The 21,567-nt window shown below is 38.7% G+C and overlaps 1 long non-coding RNA gene across 1 annotated transcript; it reads right to left on the bottom strand.

Annotated features, from left to right (window-relative positions):
* Positions 1 to 664: 664 nt before the first annotated feature.
* LOC132687940 (uncharacterized) lies at positions 665 to 20,690 on the bottom strand. Its single transcript, XR_009614350.1, has 4 exons — positions 20,521 to 20,690; positions 9,730 to 9,807; positions 8,163 to 8,230; positions 665 to 765 (listed from the first exon to the last, which is right to left on the bottom strand). It is a non-coding gene; the product is annotated as an uncharacterized LOC132687940 (long non-coding RNA).
* Between the last annotated feature and the right edge of the window lie 877 nt (positions 20,691 to 21,567).

Genomic DNA, 21,567 nt, shown 5'->3' on the forward strand with positions numbered 1-21,567 from the left:
GGGTGACATTATGTCTATTATGTTGACATTATATGTCTATTATTATAGACATTATGTCTAGAAGCAAATTGATTACAACCCAAGACCTAACTGGGTGATATTATGTTCTAATTCTGTTTCAGCTGTGCATGGTGGAATTTAAAATGGTCATCTCTTGGGGTGCTTGGGTGGCTGGTTAAGCATCTGGCCCTTAATTTCAGCTCAGGCATGGTCTCAGATTTCATGAGTTTGAGCCCTCCTTTGGGCTCTAAGCTGACAGTGGAGAGCCTGCTTGGGATTCTGTTTCCCTCTCTCTCTGCCCCTCTCCCACTTGCTCTCTATCTCTCTTTCAAAATAAATAAAAATAAACTTTTAAAAAATATTTTAAATGGTCATCTCTTGGCCTCATCTATTGATCAGAGTAAATAAATATATGTTCTGCCTGCCTCAGCATGAAGCTCAAATGCATAAAACATGTGGAATTGGAGAATTTAAAAATGCCCTACAAACACAAGATCCTGATTGCTACTTGATGTATCTTGAAATGTGTTTTTCAGCTTTCTGCCCAAAACATTATGGCCTGATTTTGAGAGATAGGACTTTGCATGCCTTTTTTTCTTTTCTTTTTTTTTTTTTTTCCTCTAACAGCTTTTATCATATTGCCAACAGTGGATATTTTGTCAGAAAGGTCAGCACTTGGGTTGATCTTAGACAATAACAAATTTTCATAGTCTCAGCTCTTTCATGAATAACATGCAGAGATTAGCAGCTGATCTCTTCACAAAGCTGTTGTGAAAAATAAATGAGAAGATAATGTGTCAAAAGAAATGTTGCAGAATTTGAATTACTATACACATGCAAATTAAGGTCATTGGTTCTTCTGGAATTAAATTTGCTTTATGTTATTTTGTACTTGGTAGGTATCAAAAATGTATTGGATATCCATTAGATATCATTTTATTACCATATATCAATATATTTCCTATCTTGTCAATGATACTAAAATATTTTGATCTTGTGTTAATTAGGTTGTGAATAAATGTAGAATTCCTCTTTACATATCCAGTCTCAAAATATTTATTGAGTAGCTATTTTTTGAAATTTTTTTCACATTTATTTATTATTGAGAGACAGAGACAGAGCACGAGCAGGAAAGGGGCAGAGGGAGAAGGAAACACAGAATCTGAAGCAGGCTCCAGACTCTGAGCTGTCAGCACAGAGCCTGACATGGGCTCAAACCCACCAACTGTGAGATCATGCCAAAGTCAGACACTTAACTGACTGAGCCACCCAGGCGCCCCTTGAGAAACTATTATGCCCATAGCACTATTTATTTAAGTCCCAGGTAATACAAAATACACAGTCTCTGCATGTAATACATTTAGAATTCAGCAGAAGAGATCAAACATATTTGCAGATATTAATAAATATAAGATATCTGAATAAGAATAAGGGGCACCTGGGTGGCTCAGTTGGTTGAACATCTCGCTATTGATTTCAGCTCAGGTCATGATTTCACAGCTGTGGGATTGAGTCCCACATCTATTACCCATTGGGCATGGAGCCTGCTTAAGATTCTCTTTCCCTCTCCCTCTGCCCTGACTAATTCATACATGCACCTCTCTCTCTCAAAACAAAACAAAACAAAACAAAACAAAACAAAACAAAAACCTGTAAGAAGTAAAAAACAATTGCTGTAGGTTTAATGGAGAAAGAACAATTTCACTTCTGAAACGTAGAGTCATTACATTCATAGAAGGGAGGACGTTGGACAGAGGAACATTTAGGGCAAGAATTTCTGTAGGAATGGTAGGTGTCTTCATGAATGTCAGCATTAACAGCAGTAGATGGCCACCAATGTTGTTAGTTACTGCATTTCATACACTAGCTGCTTTCTACCTGTTATTTCACCTGACCCTCACAAGTACCTTGCTCATGGGTGTTATTACCACATTTTACAGATGAAGAAAATGTGCTTGAGGAGGTTAAGCCATTTTTCCAAGGTCACACAGTGAGGGAGTAGTCTATTCTAGAGTTCTCGTTTTTGTTCCTTTGGGTATTTCTCCCTACTATGCCCCCATGCCATGTTCTACCCCTACCATGCTAATGGTCTCAATTCCAGACAGTAGGAACAACCCAAAGCCAAAACATGAGCTAAGAAAATATAGGGTAGTGTTTTGAGCAGTATGGGTGGTAGTTCATATTTGGATGTGTGCTTGGATGGGGATACGGTAATATTACAGGTAAGTCTATTCTTCAGGCAGGGTCCCAGCAGGAAAGTGAGGGCATATTTTTTAAGAAAAAATTTAAGGAAGTTTGGGGCACCTGGGTGGCTCAGTTGGTTAAGTGTCCAACTTCAGCTTAGATCATGATATCAGTTTCATGAGCCCAAGTGCTGCATAGGGCTCTGTGCTGACAGCTCAGAGCCTAAGCCTGTTTTGGATTCTGTGTCTCCCTCTCTCTCTGCCCTTCACCCATTCTCTCTCTCTCTCTCTCTCTCTCTCTCTCTCTGTCTCTCTCTCTCAAAAATAAATAAATAAATAAATAAGTAAGTAAGTAAATAAACAAACATACATTTAAAAAATTTTAAGGAAGTTTAACAAAGCCATTGTACAAAGGCGTGGGCAGAGTTGAGGGAAAATGACAAGAGATAGTGAAGCACCTTGGCCCTACATTAGGAAGCCAAACCAAGGCACAACCCTAAGGCTTACGGGGGCCCAGAAGCAACCATTACAGGGCCCTGAGAAAGCTGCAGTTGTAGGAGCCAGCCTTTGGCAGAAGTAAGGCACCTCTGGTTCAAGGTCAGCTCTGGGGAGGAGCTGGCAGGGAAAACAAATATCTCAAATTTTCTTTTCTCCTACTTTCTGAACATCTGTTGAAATATCCCATTGATCTAATTTAACTAGAAGGACAGGTATATTGGTTCTCTATTGCTGTGTAACAAGTTGCCATAAACTTGGTGGCTTGATGCCCCTTTATTATCTCACAGTTTTGGTGGGTCACAAATCCAGGTGTGGCTTGGCTGGTTCTCACAAGGCTGCAGTCTCATTTAAGGCTCAAGGTACTCTTTGAAGCATATGGGTCTGTCAGCAGAATTCATTTCCTTGCAGCTAAAAAACTCACTCATGATCACTTCTTTCATCAGCTCCAACAGAAAAACATCTCTCTGATTACTAGACCCTCTTCTAAAAGACTCAACTGATTATAGGCCCGTCCAGGATAGGCCTGTCTCCCTTTTCATTAACTCAAATTCAATTGCTTAGGGACCTTAATTACATCTGCAGAGGGGCGCCTGGGTGGCTCAGTCGGTTAAGCGTCCAACTTCGGCTCAGGTCATGATCTCACGGTCCGTGAGTTCGAGCCCCGCGTTGGGCTCTGTGCTGACAGCTCAGAGCCTGAAGCCCGTTTCAGATTCTGTGTCTCCCTCTCTCTCTGCCCCTCCCCTGTTCATGCTTTGTCTCTCTCTGTCTCAAAAATAAATAAACGTTAAAAAATTTTTTTTTAAAAATCCCATCACCTGTTGGTATATAATATAACCTAGTAAGAGGAGTAATAATTCCATTATATTCATGGATCCAGATCATACACAAGTGGAGGGGACTATGCAGAGGCTGAGAATCTCATTCTATGCAGCCCATAGAAATCAACTTCTCAGGCCCAGAGCAAGGTACAGAGTAGACCTTGAGTACAAAGAGAGAATATCCAATGTAGTAAGGTTTGAAAGGTAAGCCGACTTCAGGACCTCAAGACTCTTGACTGCTACTCTAAGGCCTTTGGCCTCTGTCCTATATACATGGATCACTGTGAAATAATTGTACCAGAGGAATGGTAGAACTGGAGATGCATGTTAAGAAAACACCTTAACATCTCACGTTTGGTAGAATATAGTGGTGAAGAATAGGGAGAATAGAGGGACTGTAGGTAAAGGGACCAGATAGTACCTCTTGTAGTTATACATGTAGTAGTGATGGAGTGTTAATGGAGGCCTAAAGTCCACATGAATAATAAGCCAACATGAAAGCTGTAAAGGAGCTCAGAGGTGTGGCCTTGAGATGGACAGTAGGGCTGGGGAGGGGAAGAATCAATATCTGCAGCTTTTAGAGGTTGGGTGACAAAAAACCATGGTGCTATTAACAGTAAGGAGTGTGAACAGGAGCCAGATGGGAGATGCTGGGCGTGGTTCTTTTGGGTGTGGTCAAATATGCTCATAGAAGTACACAGCAGATAATTAGACACCAGCCTGGAGTTCAGGAAAAGGATTAGGGGATTGGATTGCAGTTTTCTGAGCTAAGTCTTACCCATTTAGAAAGGAAGAGATTGCCAAGGAAGGTGTAGAAGATATTGCAGAAAAAGTTTTAGAGAAGTGAAAAGCAGACCACATTAATTTGTCTTAGAATGCCTAAGAAGAAGTTTCCAGAGCAAGGCAGGTCCACAGCCTTAAGTGCTGGTACATTAAAAACAGCTCCTGGATGGTGCATGATCTGAACTGATTCCCCAAATTCTAGTCACCTACAGTGATAAGGGCTTGGTAATGCATCCTTTATTGGCTGCCTTCCCTTCCTTGCCTCACTTCTTTATTCCCCTAATTGTGTTCCTCCACCTCCCTCTACCCTACCGGTATTCAAATCCTTGTTTTAGAATCAGCTTCTGGTGGAACTCAAAATACACACTGGATGATATTCAGTAGAATATCTAGTGACCTGAGATACTACCTATCGGAAGGGCCTTGAATTTAAATGGCACTCTGCCAAGAATGAAACAACATCATTGGCTTTGGAGATCTGTTTCCCGCACTTTTTTCATTTGTTCCTTTAACGACTTTTACTTTTCCAGGCACTGCTAAGTTTCTGGGGCTACAAAGATGAACATTGCAATCTACACAAATCCATCAAACAGAAGTTTACACAAGGTACAAAAATTGAACCAAGAGTTACCACCTTCCCTTGGAGGTCAGAGAAGGTTTCCTGGGAGGACATAATAGTTGAATCAAATCATGAAAACTGAGCAGGTGTTGGGCAGATAGGCAAGGGGGAAGGGGATTCCAGGCAGGAGGAACAGCAGGGGTAAAGGCAGAAAAGCATGAAACATCAAGATGCATTAAAGGAATGGTTGGCAATTTAGTGTGACTGGACAGAAGAGGACAGGGGGTACCAGCGTTTTGCTGGGCAAAGGAATTTGGACTTTTCCTTATAGGATGTACTTTGAGAAAAATCTCTTTGGTAGAAGTGAGCACGATCATGGTTTGGAGTAGTGCCAGATTAGAGGCAGAAGGACAAATTAAAAGGTTGTTGTAATTATTCAAGCAAGAGATGAGAAGTCCTTGAACTCGGCAGAAACATGGAGCGAAGGAGAAGGCTATAAGAGATTGAAAAGATAAGATTTGATGGCACTTAACGGTCCACAGGGAATGAAAAAGGATTATATGACATTAACCAGCATAGTGCAGAAGAAGGAACCTGCCCAATTTACAAGTGTATAGACATGGAGAAAATTCTTGAGAAAACTCGTGTGGCTTCTAGAATTCAAAATTTCAATTCCCAACTGTAAATGATTACGTCCTTAAGATTATTTCCCCAAGTTCATGCATGCTAGTCAGTGTATATCAAGGAGTAAACTAAGTCTGCTTACAATGGGAAAGGAATCATTTTAAGTTATGAGGGTGCAATTTCATGTTTGAACAATTAATTAATAAAAGACCAATTTACATACAAAAAGGAGCTAACAGATGGACAATATTTGGTGTAATCCAGAGCAGAAAAAGCTATAAAATGATTAAGCTATCATTACACTAAATGCCTGAAGAATTAATGTTGACAATAGACCTCCTGCTTTTCTAACAATTAATTTTTGCTAACTTGGTATTGATTCAGCAAATTACAGTTTTAGCATCTTATTAGACAAGTAAACTATTATGTATACAGAAAAGATAGGGATTTAAGGGAGTTGGTAATTTTAATATACTGATGAATGGAACTAGCATATGTAGCAATTCAAACATGAAATCAAAATACAATTTTACATTTTACTTATATATTACACATAATTATAAGAAAATGTCACTGAACACAATTTAATCTGTCTTTGAATATTTTACATTTGGTTAGGTTCCTATAATGGAAACCTCAGGATCATGTTTATGACCAAGTCCTTGCACAGCTATTTTAAAATATATAGAAGTTGTATCATATTTGTCATGACTATTTGAGACACTATAGAATGGTTGTTTCAAAGAAGGAAGGGAGGAGGAAAGGAGGAAGGAATGGAGAAAGGGAAGGGGAAAGAAATTAGTTCTACCTGTTTTTTGTTCATTTGTCATAAAAGTAGTATAAGGAATCAAGTTCTCTGGTTATTTGAGAATTATTTGTTATTTGAATTCAGAATAAGTTTGAATTCAGTGAATTTTAGCTTCACTTTAGCTAGAGAGTTAATACAGTATCCAAAGTGCCAAATCAGAATCAGACAGAATGCTAACTATTTGGCTATGTTTAGTATAAGTACCTTTGCTATAGTTTACTTCATTTACGTATTTTAAGTGATTATCATTATGGAGCTACTGGGAGATGTCTGAATTGCATTCCCACGTCTTCCTTCATTTTCATAGGAAGTAACTTTTAGATCAGTTGACTCTTGTTTCATGTCCTACATCAGTAATTAAAAGTTGCAACTGGGTGCTTCTCCCATTGTGTTAATTTGGCTTTAATTAAGCCACAAAAGAAACTGAAAGGTAAGAGCTCTTCTCCAATTGTCTACCTCTTTTTGAAATGTGTTAGGTGGACTAACCTTAAAAACGAAAAACAGAACAAACTGAGGGTTGATGGGGAGGGTGAGGGTAGGTGATGGGCATTGAAGAGGGCATCTTTTGGGATGAGCACTGGGTATTGTATGGAAACCAATTTGACAATAAATTCCATATATTAAAAAAAACGAACAACTAATGAATTCTTCCATTAAATCCCACTTTAATGAACACTTCAAACTATAACCTAAGTTACATGGAAAACCTCATGTGCTTCATGCTGTTTCTGAGTTCTATGGTCTCTCCTCCAACTCTACCCAACAGGGAAGCCTCCAGGGATATGTGTTTTTAAATAGAGTTTAAAGATCTCACTTTGGAGAAGGTAGGTTCAGGGAAGAAGCAAGGAAAAAGGCCAATTAGGAGAGAAGGAACACGAAAATGGCAAATGCTAGCTTTGCTTAGCCCCCAGAAACCCCTCACATGGTAAATTAGAGGCATTGCTCCCATTTATAAAATATCTGAATATTTTCAGGAATTCACTTTCATTTTAACATGAGTTTAAAAACTATTAAAAACTGAATAAGGATATCACATTATATTTTAAATGATGTTTTGAAATATTTTTAGTCAAGAAAGAAAGAAAATTATAATGACTCAAGATTCTGTTACCCAGATAACCTCTGTTAACTTCAAAAACAATAATCCACACATGTTAAAAAATTTAAACAGTACAAAAACACACAAAATGAAAATAAAGGTCTCCCTCCTTTTTTTCTGCCCAGAATGACTTTTTCTAAAGGTAATCCGGGTTAACAGATACATATATTACCTTATGAAAATCAAGATATTACATGCCTGCTAGCATATGCACATATGCATATGTGTATATTTGTATGCAATATTTTGCACAAAGGACAGATAGCCACATCTTCCTAGTTATTTTGCTTTTTAAATATATACATATACATATATATGTATATATGTATATGTGTGTGTGTGTGTGTATATATATATATATATATATATATATATATATATATATATATATATCTTAGAGATCTTTCCACCCAGATATGTCTTATTGTTTTTAAAGGTAGTATTTAAAAGTTAATTTGTCCCTCCGGATGGACATTTAGATATTTCCAGTCTTTTTTTTCTTTTATAAAAATCCCTCAATAATAAATTTGTATAAAAAATGTTTAACTATATCCAGAGGGTACACTTCTAATAATAGATTTTCTGAGTCAGTATATGTGCATTTAAAAAAAAATTTTAAAGATGATAGCTGAACTGTCCCTCAAAAAAGTGTGTACTGATTTATTCTAACAGCAATAGAATCATCACCAACTTTGTGTGTCATCAAACATTAAGTGGTAAAGTAAATATGGTTCCTCATTTTAATTTGCATTTATTTTTATTTTTAATGAGATAGAAATCTTATACTTACTGGTCATTGTATTTCAGTTCTTGATCAGATCCTTTACTCATTTTTCTAGGTTGCTTGCTTTTCTCTGACTTGAAAAGCAGAAAATCAAAAATATCATAATACTATGTTCACTCCTAAATTTTTTCTTATTAATTTTTGCAGGATCTCTACATATTAAAGAAATGAGTCCTTTGTCAGAGATGTGTTATGAATATTTCTCCATCTGATGGCTGACTTATGACTTTATGATGCAATTTTTTCTATATAGAAATTTTAAATATGTTTGTAATTAAATGTATTAATCTTTACTTTTGTGACTTTCATGCTGTATGTCTTACTTCAAAAGGACTTTTCATACTCCAAGGTCATAAATACACTAATGTTTTCCTATAATATTTGAATGGAGTCATTATTTTTCTTTAAATCTTTGACTCATTGGGAATTTACTTTGGCTTGCCAGTGTCCCATTACATTTATTAAATTATCCATCTATTATTACTGGTTTGAAATGACATCTTTGTCATGTGTCATGTATCATCTTTATCCCATTTATATTTGGGACTCTTTCATTGATCTGTCCATCTCTTTTTTTTTTTCTTTTTTCTTATCTAATTGCATGGACTAATCTCCTCCTATTAGATATGCCTTGTTTGTAGTTAAATTCATACCACTTACAACAGTGCCTGACCCAGAGTATATTTTCAAATTAGTTGTGTACATAATTAATAAAAAGATCTATATCTTCATTCATCAACTTTAGGTATAATCTACTGATTCACCATATGAAAAAAATGGAGAAATTAGTACACTGACACATCTTCTCAACTGTGCTCTTTACCTCCTGATTTCCTGTTGCTTTATTATTATTTAAAAATTTTTAATAACTCGAATATGGACTTTCTGAAATCTTATTTCCCACATTAACTTAAGTTTAGTTTTAGGTGTAAAGAGGTTTAGTGTATCCACCTATCAGGGCTTCTCCTAATACAGGTTTTATTAAGAGGAACTCATAGATTTCATGAGATTCAATTCATTCCCATTTAATTAATTAACTAACATTTATATTTTGCTTTCTGTATATCAGGCACAGTTCTAAGTGTTTTACAAATCTGAAGTAATTTATTCATAAAACTTATAGTTCTTGAATTTTGGCATGTAGTTCAGTTGGCATTAAATCTATATGCCCTCTTGGCTCAGCTTAACATTATTGTCAACCCCCTCTATCCTATCTCTCTCCCAAATAACTTGAAGACATTGCTCCACTGCTTCTGGCAATAGATATTTCTATAAAGAAGTATGAGGCTAGCTTGATTTTCATCCTAATATCCAACTTGTTTTTTCTACTTGTATTTCTAAAGAAAATCATCTTGATCCTTGAAGTTGAAATTTTAGCAGGATGTATCTGTGTTTGTCATTACTTATTAGTTTATCCTAGAACACATTATATAACACATTTAACAGACTTGTTAATTTAAATAATTTTCATTCATGTAACATTTTCTTGTGTTATATATTTTAATCCCCTTCTCTTTTCCATTTGTTGGAATTACTTGTAAGGTTATTTACGAACAAGTTTATTTACACTTACCTCGGGTTGCCTTCATAACCTCTGATTGTACGTCTCTCTAAATTGGAGGTAGATGACCCTTCACAATCTTTCCTCCATCTGTTTGAGGTAGAGTAGAAATTAGGGGTGCATTTTGGATGTGGGGGACACCAAAGTCTCTAGTTTCTCTGTGACTCTGTCACATTTCAAAGGTGTTGATTTGAGTAATGCACCCTTTCCTTTATTTGATTCCTAGAAGTATATTTCTTTCTTTCCCTTTCTCATCCATTCTTTTCCTTAAGCAAAGAATGGATTCACTCTGCCATTTTACTTTGGTCTATGAATATCAACTATTTACTGGGCCCAAGTTCACATGTTTTAGCTAGCTTGGTTTAAAAGCAGATGCCACCATGAAAGAACAGCCTGATAATCCCACAAGGTTCATTGAAAGTAAATGGCTTTCCCAAGGGCACCAGATGATTATGTTGAAGGTAGGACTTACCCTACTTTCCCAGCTGTGGTGGCTAGAGAAGTTATACTGGTAAATTGGTAAGAATATCAGAATCAGACAATAGCATAAACGATAGCCATGTTTATTGAGCACTCACAATGCACAAATTACTCTTCTAAACACTGAGCATAGATTGACTCATTTTATCCTCATGGCAACAATCGTGCACTTCTGTTATCCTCATTTTATAGAGGGAAAATATAAAGGACAGAGTAGTAAAGTACTTTGTCCAAAGCCACTCAGCTCCAAGTAGTAGAAACAGGTTTCAAATATTGGAGGTCCAATCCCAGAAATGGTGGTTTTAACTCCGACATTATGCTGCTTAAACCATAGTCCAAGACGTATTAAGCTTTCTATATTATACACGTGGACTTTAAAAGAAGTTTGGTTGCCCTAGGAAAGCTGCAGAGTTGACCTAATTGGAAAGCACTTCTCACAATTGCGTTTATTCAAGTTCTTACTGAATTGGTTAAATGACTTGATTTCATACTGGCCCATCCTTAATCAATAAAAACAATTTCACCGATAGTCCCTTTAACATTATTTGTTTACACATTTAGAAGTAGTCACAGAAAATAGTACCAGAGGGCAGTTATGTTGCAGTAGGCCATCTTTTGTCTATTTATGCATTGGTGAGAGAGAAAAGGACAAATTTGGCCACCAGCCATGTAATTAGAATTAACCTTGGCCATGAAGGCATGACAGAGGAACCAGCCCGATCACTCCAATATTTGCCTGTCTGCATGTGGAACTCCTGTCTTAGACCATGGCACAGAAGGAAATGTTCCTCTTTTGAAATTTTTCCCTATATACCAATCAAATTGTTCCCTCAGGACACATCATAAAGAAATGTCATTGAATACTCTAATTGTGGCATTCACCAGAGCTATTTTTTTAAAAGCAACATTGGTCACAAACTCAGATTTTAATCAAAACCAGAATTCTGGTGAGTTGAGTGGTTTTCCAATATTTTTCAGCTTAAATTTTTTGATAGTCACTGGCCCCATAAATTGAACTTGTATCCAAAAGATTTGAGCTAAATTAGTTCAGCATTTTACAGTTAAGTTGAAGTAGAAAACCTGCAATTTTCTCTGAGGACAACACACACACACACACACACACACACACACACACACACCACCTTACCAAAATACTTTTTTCCCCCTGTCCACTGAGTATTACTCAAAAGTATCTGAAAGTTTAAAATTCAAACTTGGCAGTTGTATAATCCTCCCAGGGGAGGAAATTCAGGAGAATTTAAAGAAAATTGGCTTAGCAATGTGTTTTGAATATAGGCAACAGAACATTTTCTATTTGGGTACAACTACATCAATGAAACTTGAGTCGGTGGAAGTCTTGTCCGATGCCATTTAGAAGGCTGTCAGAGCTAAGGGAGGCGTTAGAAGAATACTACTTGGAACAGAGATCTGCCTTAAGGAAAGACTCTATTTCCTTCCATTTCCTGCTGTAGATAAATGAAGACCAAATAAAGGAAACCATAAGGTCATTTCAGCAAATAAAAACCAACCCACCATTCTGGGTATCATATATTGTGGTTATTGCTGCTGGTATTTTGGGTATATCTGGGTATCATATATTGTGGTTATTGCTGCTTCATGGCTTCAAAGCATTGCTGCAAATTGTTTGACACTTTGACATCCCTGTCACACTCCTGGATTTGAGTGGGACTGCCACTGCTTTGACCAAGAGATTACAGAGGAAGTTACACTAGGTGACATCTGAGGCCAAAACACAAAAGGCCAGGTAGCACCAACTCCATTCACTTGTGGAGCCCTGAGTAGACAAGGAATGATTCTATCCCAAGGCTGCCACATTGAAGATGATGTCATAGCTTACTGGTTAAAAACACAGACTCTAGAGCTAAACTACATGGGTTCAAATCCTCACTCTACCAACTACCAGCTGCATAGTAACCTTAATCCTTCTGTGCTTCAGTTTCCTTATTTATAAAATAAGGATAAAAAGTAGTTTGCTACATACCACCTGTGGTCTTATCTGCACCTTTTGCAGTTGTTTAAATGGTCAAATGTATTAGTAGCTTAGATTAGTGCTGGCAAATAAGGCACATTATGGAAGTATTTGTTAAATAAAACATACATGTCCTTTTAGATGTGCCTCACAAGTTTACAAGCAGATTGCACTTAATACAGTTCAAAATCATCCTGCATTTTATATTTCAGAGAACAGATCCCCATCACCACAAGTAAAAAGGTTGTTTAAGCTCTGATGTACATGAGCAATTCAGACAAAAAAAAAAAAAAAAGTTAATGTCTGAAAAGCAGGGATGCTCCTGAAAAACCTCTTTTGCTTCTATTTCCCTTCTTTCATTCTAGCATGATGTTTGCTGTGTTTACATCATTGAACCAGGCATTTTCCTACTCATGTTCTAGCGTTGAGTAAGATATTTGAACTTATAAAATTTACAAGTCTAAAATAGTTACCAACATGTACTCCCCCACTCCACAGTTTGCCTCACCCTGTGAGGGATTAGGTTATAAAAATGAATGAAATCATCATTCCTGTTTACTGGATAATCCCAAAGCTAAAATAAAAAGAAGCAGGGGAGGCAGCAAAGAACATTTAAGGAAAAATGAAGATATATTGGTACAGAGAGACCGAACTACATATCTCACAGGGTAAATTACTGGCAAACACATCATAGCCTGATCATCCGTGGTTTTCTTTCACTCATTTTTCAGCTGAAAATGAAAAAAAAAAAAGAAGCTAAAAGTTGCTTGTTAACATCCACTTATAGGTCAATTAGCTAATGCAAATATACAAATATACATGACTTCAGAGATGCCAAATGTGCTAGTCATTTGCTGGTCTGCAATACTTCCCACATTGTGCTGTGGAAACTACATTTCCCAGGCCCTCTTGCACCATGGCTTCCTGGTAGATTCAGCCAAAGGGAGACTCTGATGGAAGATCTGGGGATGGAATATGGGAGAAGCCAGGATATTTCTCCCCTACTCTCTCCGCTTCAGACCATATCATCTCCTCTATGATTTCAACATTCATGGAGGAGACCTCAGCCTGGTTGTAGTTTCCAACAGATGCACGCAGATTCTGGTCTTGCTAACCACATTCCTTCTGCTAACCTTAGGGGTGGTATCTATTTCTTGCTGTTACTAATCTCTGGATTGCCTCACCATCCTCCATAGGGCTCCTTCCCTACTTCACATCTCTGTCAAGTCCCTCTATTAAATCCCTTCTGTTTGAAACACCTGGAGTAATTCCAGTTTTCCTGACTGGACCCTCACAAATACCCATAAGCAGTGTTTTTGTTTGTTTCTGACCTAAACTATATAGGAGTAGCAGTGTTTTATTGACCTGATGTTTTGTAGAAAAACTGCACTAGTTATATAGTGCAGGATGTTATGACACTTATGCTGATTTTTATTTTCCTGAGCTGAGCTGCATTTATGATATTCATAGGAGTAACTGTAATTGCTTACTTAGAGGACATGAGAGTTGAGTTGCTCAAGAGAGGGAATTATCTGCTCAGATGCAAATTCTCTTTAATTCACCTCCCTATGGGCTTTTCACTACACATTCTGTTTTGTCATACCAAATGGGCAGTATGTCAAACTCATGCATGGCATGTGGTGCATAAAAGCTCATTATCCATTATAAAAGCTACTCTCACTATTATGATTTAATAGATAATCTTTAACATTGATGATTCTCTTCCTCAAGTAACATTTTTACTGATCTCGGGGCCACCACAACTAGTAGAAATCCTTCCCCATAAACCATTAATTTACTTCCATGGTATCAATTTGGGGGACTGGATATAGAATTTTGGTGCCAGTTTCCATCAGGAAATGCCACTGCACCCCCAGGGATGTGAACCTCAGTAGAAAAGCTAGACTTGCAGTCAGAGCTGACTGTTTGCACGGAGGCTTTATTGCAGCTGCAGACTTAGCACATATGAAAAGGTTTTCTGTGCTCAGTTTCTGGATGAGGCAGATTGCATCACCAGGAATTCCTGTCCTCTAACACATAGTGACCAACACGCCTTAATAAGCATTTGCCTTTTTATTTTCAGGTCAATAACGTCATGCTTTCTGTTCATTATGGAACCAGTTTTTTTAAATCTCCTTTTTAAACTAGAGGGAAAGACGTAAAATAATAATTCCAATGCTGTGACTCTGGTATGTCCTGTGAACAAGTAGTCAGCCAACGAAACTCAGTGCAAACAATGGGTGATGTTCAGGTTTAAATAAGGCAGGGTTTCCAAGGCATGGCATCTGGCAAGAGGGGTTGTTGTCAGGGGAAGGAACTTGTGTATCCTTCCATGAGGTAGATGGTCTTGGAGGGGGTGGGAAATTGGCTCTATGCTGCCAAGAACAGCATCCTCTTAGCAAAGGAGTCAAGGGTTCAAAGTTAATGCACTCTTGTTGGAAACACTGACAGCAGAACCTGAGGAAAGCAGATGCAGCAAAAAGTGCACAGACCATTTCAGAAAGCCAGAGGATGTGAATCCAGCCAGCAAGCCAATGTCAGAACCAAGCAGACAGTGCAGAGGTAGAAGAAGAGACAGAGGCAGCAGACTGGCTCGTGAGCTGTAAGTGGGCTGCACCAGAAGAGAGCTAAGTTCAGGGGAAGGCTGCCTTTGGAGGAGTTTTCTTCTTCCCTTGACCCTGGCCTAACTTCAAGTTATCCCATTTCTGTAATGCACTCAGATACCGTAAGGTTGTGAAATGCCCCTCCTCCAAGCAGGAGCCACAGGGTTGCTCTGAAATGTCTTAAAGCCTTGAAGGATGTTTTCTGGCATCCCCAGTTCTCCATGTTGATCCTGTGTTTGGGGAGCCTTTATCCACACAATAATAAACAATAATTTAGATGAATTTTCTTACCAGATCAATGAATTGTGCAATCCTAACATTCTCCATAGTGTTTAGTACACATTGTGTTGTTCTCATTGAGATCTAAGTGAGTGCTGACAAATTGGCAATCAACTTATAGTGCTAGCAAAGAGGCACATGGGAAATGCTGATAGATCACATGAGCCAGAGGTTTTCCACAGCAGTGCTTAGATGACTTTGAATCAAGGACAAATTAGAGTTTGGCAATATAGTTATGGAGATATTTTCACACCCTAATTGTAAAATGCACAAGAAGGGACACCATCCAAATATAGACTGGATGTCCAAAAAGGACAGTCTTAGATAACCATGCAGAATGTGTAACTGTGTGTGTGTGTGTGTGTGTGTGTGTGTGTGTGTGTGTGTTAGAGTAGAGTGTCTGTGCATGGGGGTGATGGGGAAGAGGTGATTCTGGGGATAGAAAGAAGACAACAAGGAGTCAGGATTGCCTTGAAAGCAGTTGAGTACCTTCTTACTGGCTTTTAGAACATGCTAGTTTCTATACTTCTATTTTTAATTTCTAATTTTTAATTTGAGAGAGAGAGAGAGGAAGAGGGAGACAGAGAGAGAGAGAGAGAAAGAGAGAGAGAGAGAGGAAGAGGGAGACAGAGAGAGAGAGAGAGAGAGAGAGAGAAAGAGAGAGAGAGAGAGAGAGAGAAGTTTAAGTAGGCTCCATGCTCAGCACAGAGCCTAATGCGGGGCTGGATCCCACACCCCTGGGATCATGACCTGAGCCGAAATCATGAGTCAGATGCTCAACTGACTGAGCCCCCCAGCTCCCCCCCACAGTTTCTGTACTTTTATCAAGTAAAGAAGGAAAGAAATTGGAGCAACCATCCCTCTTCTTACTCCATGTAAAACTCTGCCCAGTGGCCTTTCATTCACGGACTCGTCAAGTCTAGCAGCTTCTGTCTGGTGGCTAGTAGGTGATTTCTAGCTTAAAAATGATTAGATATGGATTATAAAATACTTTTTAATTTTTTCATGTTTGTTACCAATATTTAAAATTTAAAAATTTTCCATAAAAACATGGAATTCTTTTTGAAAGATAAAGATTTGACAACACCAACTTTTCATTCCCATATAACATCAGTGTACTGGGCCAAAGCAGAGAGGTGTCCCTCTATTGGGATATGTTTTCCCTAGTTTTCCAGACTCCATCACTTCCTGTTGTCTCCTCAGTCTGTCTTGCCATTTATCATTACACTTACAATACTGTTTTTCTTAATACAGAATAAAAGTAAAATGCATCTTGTACAAACAACTGTATCAAATGTAGGAAACAGAGATAGGCACAGAGCATCCATGCATGCTAAGGAGTGTTTTTCCTAATACCTGTTTTATTTCGCTCATATATGTTACCTGCATGGCTGCTGTAGGCGCTTGAGTTAGCCTGAATTAGACTATTTATTTATTTTGAGAGTACACACACAAGCAGGGGAGGGGCAGAGAAAGAGGGAGAGAGAGTGAATCCCAAGAAGGCTCCGCACTATAGGCACAGAGCCCTACTTGTGGCTTAAACTCACAAACTGTGAGATCATGACCTGAACCAAAATCAAGAGTCTGATGCTCAACTGACTGAGTCACCCAGGTGCCCTTGAATTAGACTTATTTATTACAGAAGAGTGTAAATTACAGTAAGTGTGACAGTGGTCAATCTGTGGTACAAATATGATCAGTTAGGAAAGTGTCATTACTTCTGTCATTGTTCTGCAGAGAGCCATGTGGAAATAAACATCAAAAATGTAGCTTAGGGGCTCCTGGGTGGCTCAGTTGGTTGAGTGTCTGACTTCAGCTCAGGTCATGATCTCACAGTTCGTGGGTTTGAGCCCTGCATTGGTCTCTGTGCTGACAGCTCAGAGCCTGGAGCCTGCTTGGCATTCTGTGTCTTCCTCTATCTCTACCCCTCCCCCACTCATGCTCTGTCTCTGTCTCTAAAAAATGAATAAACCTTTTAAAAAATGTAGCCTAGAAGACAGCTCAAAAGTCTCTCTGCTCAGATCATTGGGTTTCATTTGAACAACCAAACCTCCTCTTGCATTTTCATAAGAAATTATTCCTGGAAATAGCCTTTAAGAGTTAATTGACACTACCCTTAATGAACTGCGTGAAGGACCACAGGACTTTGTGTAAACAGTGCACCGAGGGAAGAGTCAGGTTTAGAAAGGTTTAGAGAGATCCAGGTGAGAGGGAAAGCTGTTCCTGTCAGTCAAGGCTTCTCAGCACACAGGGGTATGTGTTGCTTCAGCAGAAGAAGTTTTTAAGTGGCTCTCCCAGAGCTATAAAATGTCTCTTTTAAAAAACAGATGGAAACATTGTACTGGAGATCTCTGAGGACTTTAATACATTTCAGGTCCTGCAGATTTTTTTTAATAGACTACAGAGGTAGTTCAAAGGGGAGGGAAAAGCTATTAGAATGGAACAATTAAAGTCCCCTAAAATATGAAACACACACATGCACAGTAAACAGCAATGACATCTACCAAGAGACACATTTTCAAAGGAAAAGAAAATAAAGGCAAGCACTGGATAAGACCAATGAATGGGATACTATACTATAAGTCAATAAGGTAACATGGGACCTTCCTCCCTGGAGGGTTTGGGGCACTCTAAAATCACAGGATAATAGGCATTCTGCCAGTCCCAGGTTTAAACATTTTTCAATGGATCACATCAAATCTAATGCATAATTAAGTCCAAGAAGCAAGCACACTTCCTCACACTGAGATCTTTCCACCACTCTTGACAACTATGTTTTTGTACGATTTCTTCATCTGGATCTTCTACAGCAAAAAGAAGTTAGAGGTGGATCCAGAAGACTGAATATAAGATTGAAAATTCAAATACTGGTTGGTTACTCTCTGTTTATATGCATGTCCACTCCACCCCATCCTTCAATCCATATTCCTCTTTGCTCTCTCCTGCTTTGTGTCCCATGAGGTGATATCTATGGATGGAATCATCCCATCCCTTGTGTCCTCTGGCTTCTGGGAGGGGAGGGTACTGGCAGGAGGTTGGAGGGCAGGAGAGAGATGAAGTCACAGTATTTATTCCCCTGCCTCTTCCTGCTGGGTCTCATGTTTGGGAGTATGTTCCTGTAACTGTGCTGCCTAGGTAGCAGCCCCTCTTGGCATTACTACTCCCTTCCCTTGTGCCATCAGAAATGGGGTGGGAACAATCTCTTCCTTTGGTAGATCCTGGACATCTCATTAAACCTTAACAGTTCCCTCAACTATCTAAGTACATCACTCTTCTGCACATGGTCTGGACATTAAACTCTCTGGAATCAAACACTTTGTATGGGTTATCTGCTCCTAATGGGATCCTGACAGGTATAATTTCATTTGCTAGAAGTCCTGAGTAACTCTTTAAATGCTTATGACATTATGAACAATGATCATTCGGATAACAAAGTTAATTGAGACCTTTCTGTAAATCAGGCAGTGTATTCTATATTCATTGTCTCATTTAAGTTTCACATTTACCCTAGAGGTAAGATATGGTTTTTATCATGCCTATTTTGCATACAGGGAAATTGAAACTTAGAATGATTAGCTAATTTGTTCATGATTCCTTAGCAACTTAACGATCCACTTAAGACTCAAACTCAGGTCTCTCTGAATCTATCAGACAGAGACAGAGTGGACAAAAGAACTGTCCCAAAATCTCTGAGGGGCTGTTGTGGAATAAGATTTGGACTTTTCCTTTAGAAGGACAAAGCGTGGAATCAACCCCAGAGGGGAGAAGTGGTGGTATGCTGATAAATGCTTATCATTTGGGCTCTTAGTATGGGAGGTAGGAGGATATGGCTTGACTTGTAACTTTTGGCAAATCTCTGTGCTGTAAACCACCTATAGATGATTTCAAGGTTTCATCTTGAGGTCACTAAGTGTGAAGTTAGGAACAGATGTGCACAGTCAGCTCTTGAGCTGGTGTGAGTAAGTATCAACTTGCTCCAGTGTGGCACTGGGCGGAAGTCTCAAGGAAGTGAATTTTGTCTGAATAAGAGGAAGAGTCATCCAAAATAGCCATCAGTTGCTCTGTGGAGGAATGAGGTATTCATTATTGTAGGTCACCAGAAGCTCAATGAGCTTCTGTGGACCTTATAGAGGGAATGCCTATACATAATAGGGCTTGAGTGGACCTCTTAAGTCATACGTAACTCTAATACTGAAAGGTTTGTGTCAAAGTGGCATTTATTCTAGGTGGAGAGGAGAAAAGAAAGAGAGAAGACAGAGTTCAGGCTTTGGAGCTAAATAAACCCAAGATTCTGATCCCAATTTCAAAAGACTATGTGACCTTGAACAAGATATTAAGCCGCTCTGTTGTTGTTTTTTTTTTTTCTCATCTCTGTAAAACAGAGATAATAATATTGCTTCCTCTTGGTACATGATTACATCAATGGACAAGTCATGAAATTCATTTTCCATGTCTCTCCTTCTAACATTCCCATTCGTCATCAACCAGGGGCAAAACAAAACAAAACAAAACAAACAAACAAAAAAGCATCTACATGGAAATCACTTTATACACAAATTTGGTTACAGGGTTAACATCCAAGATCCCCACTTGATAGTTTGACCTTTGGTATTAAAAATTCTATGTAATACATTGAGCTCTATTATAACATGGTTCTACTGAAATTGGCTGGAAATTAAAAAGGAGAGAGAAAGGTAAGCCTATGAAAACCTTGACCACTAAATGTAACTAAAGGCCATGGAACCTTTTTGAGATACTCTTATCAGAAGTCCAGCCAGCTGGAAAGTGTTTTGTAACCCTGCCTTCAGTGTAGCACTATCAGAGGAAACAAATGAATGACCTGCCAAATTAGTTTTGGCCACACCAACCCACCCTGGCACAGAGCAGTAGTGTTCAAGAAGAAAAATAGAGGCCACCATTCCAAGCCCTGAGTCAGTATAACAGGGCAAAGTTAGTATGTGACTCCAGAGCTTGCCTGCCCATGGAGAAGGGCTGCTGAAAACCTCCAGGGAAGAACAAAAAGACCTAGAACCAATCTTTTCCCTCATTCCCTTTTCTAAGAGCCCTTTTGGAAGCAGAGACGCCTGAACTTTAACCACATACCTAAGAGCAGAGTTGGATGCCACTTGTATCATCTGCACTTAAGGTATCTCCCTCTAGACATAGTGGCCTGAGCAGATAGAAAGATGGGCATTACATAGAAAGCTCTCCATTTGCCTTGGCTCAAAGAAGGTTTTGCTATCAAGGGACCAAGTTAGACTTCAGAAAAGAAATTCTCCTTAATTTTTTTTTCAAAAAAAAATCAGTTATGTCAAAAGTCATCACCTAATTTAGGATACTGCTTGATTTCAGAGGCTGGGGGAAAAAAAAGGATTGAGCAATCCCAGACCAAACTAAAGGTGTACAAAGCCGTTTGAGTTTCACCCTCTTACAAGACTGAGAGATTGATACCTTGACAAAGAAATGGACTTTCCCATCACCTACAGCAGGCCAGATACTTTGATATGTTTCCTTGTTGAACTCTCCTTACAACTCTATTCTTCTCCCTCTGTATATGTGGGAACTGAGGTTCCAAATCATAACTTATTTTACATTACTCATCTTCCTGCCCTATTTAACTTCTTGAGTCTTCAGTGTTTTTTTTTTAATGTTTATTTATTTTGAGGGGGATGGGTGGGCAGAGAGATAGGAGACACAGAATCCAAAGTAGGTTCCAGGCTCCAGGCTGTCAGCATAGAGTTCGATGTGGAGCCTGACCCCATGAATTGTGAGATCATAACCTGAGCTGAGGTCAGATACTTAGCAGACTGAGCCACCCAGGCTCCTTGAGACTTCAGTGGTTTTAATCAATGTCAGGCATCTAGGCTAAATCCCATGGGCATGATAATGATAGAGCAAAAAGTGCAAAGTCCAGTCTAATTGGGGCATAGCCCACATCCATCTGAACTCAGCCTGGTGGGTTTGTGTGGGTCCCCATGGCCTGCTGAGCTGGACTCTATCTTCAACAGACTAAGCCTTCAGTTGGGAAGATAGAATAGCACAGGAGAAACACTTGGAGCATAATACTACTCAGGGGGCTAATCAAGTATAAATGGATTAAAACCACAATGAGATACCACCTCACACCTGTCAGAATGGCTAACATTGACAACTCAGACAACAACAGATGTTGGTGAGGATGCGGAGAAAGAGGATCTCTTTTGCACTGTTGGTGGGAATACAAACTGGTATAGCCACTCTGGAAAACAATATGGCAGTTTCTCAAAAAATTAAAAATAGAACTACCCTACGACCCAGCAATTGCACTACTAGGTATTTATCCAAGGGATACAGGTATGCTGTTTCGAAGGGGCACATGTGCCCCAATGTTTATAGCAGCGCTATCAACAATAGCCAAAGTATAGAAAGAGCCCAAATGTCCACTGGCAGATGAATGGATAAAGAAGATATGGTGTGTGTATATCTATATCTATATCTATATCTATATCTATATCTATA

The sequence above is a fragment of the Panthera onca genome, chromosome A3, assembly GCF_046562875.1.
Source record: "Panthera onca isolate mPanOnc1 chromosome A3, mPanOnc1 haplotype 2, whole genome shotgun sequence".
NCBI lineage: Eukaryota > Metazoa > Chordata > Mammalia > Carnivora > Felidae > Panthera > Panthera onca.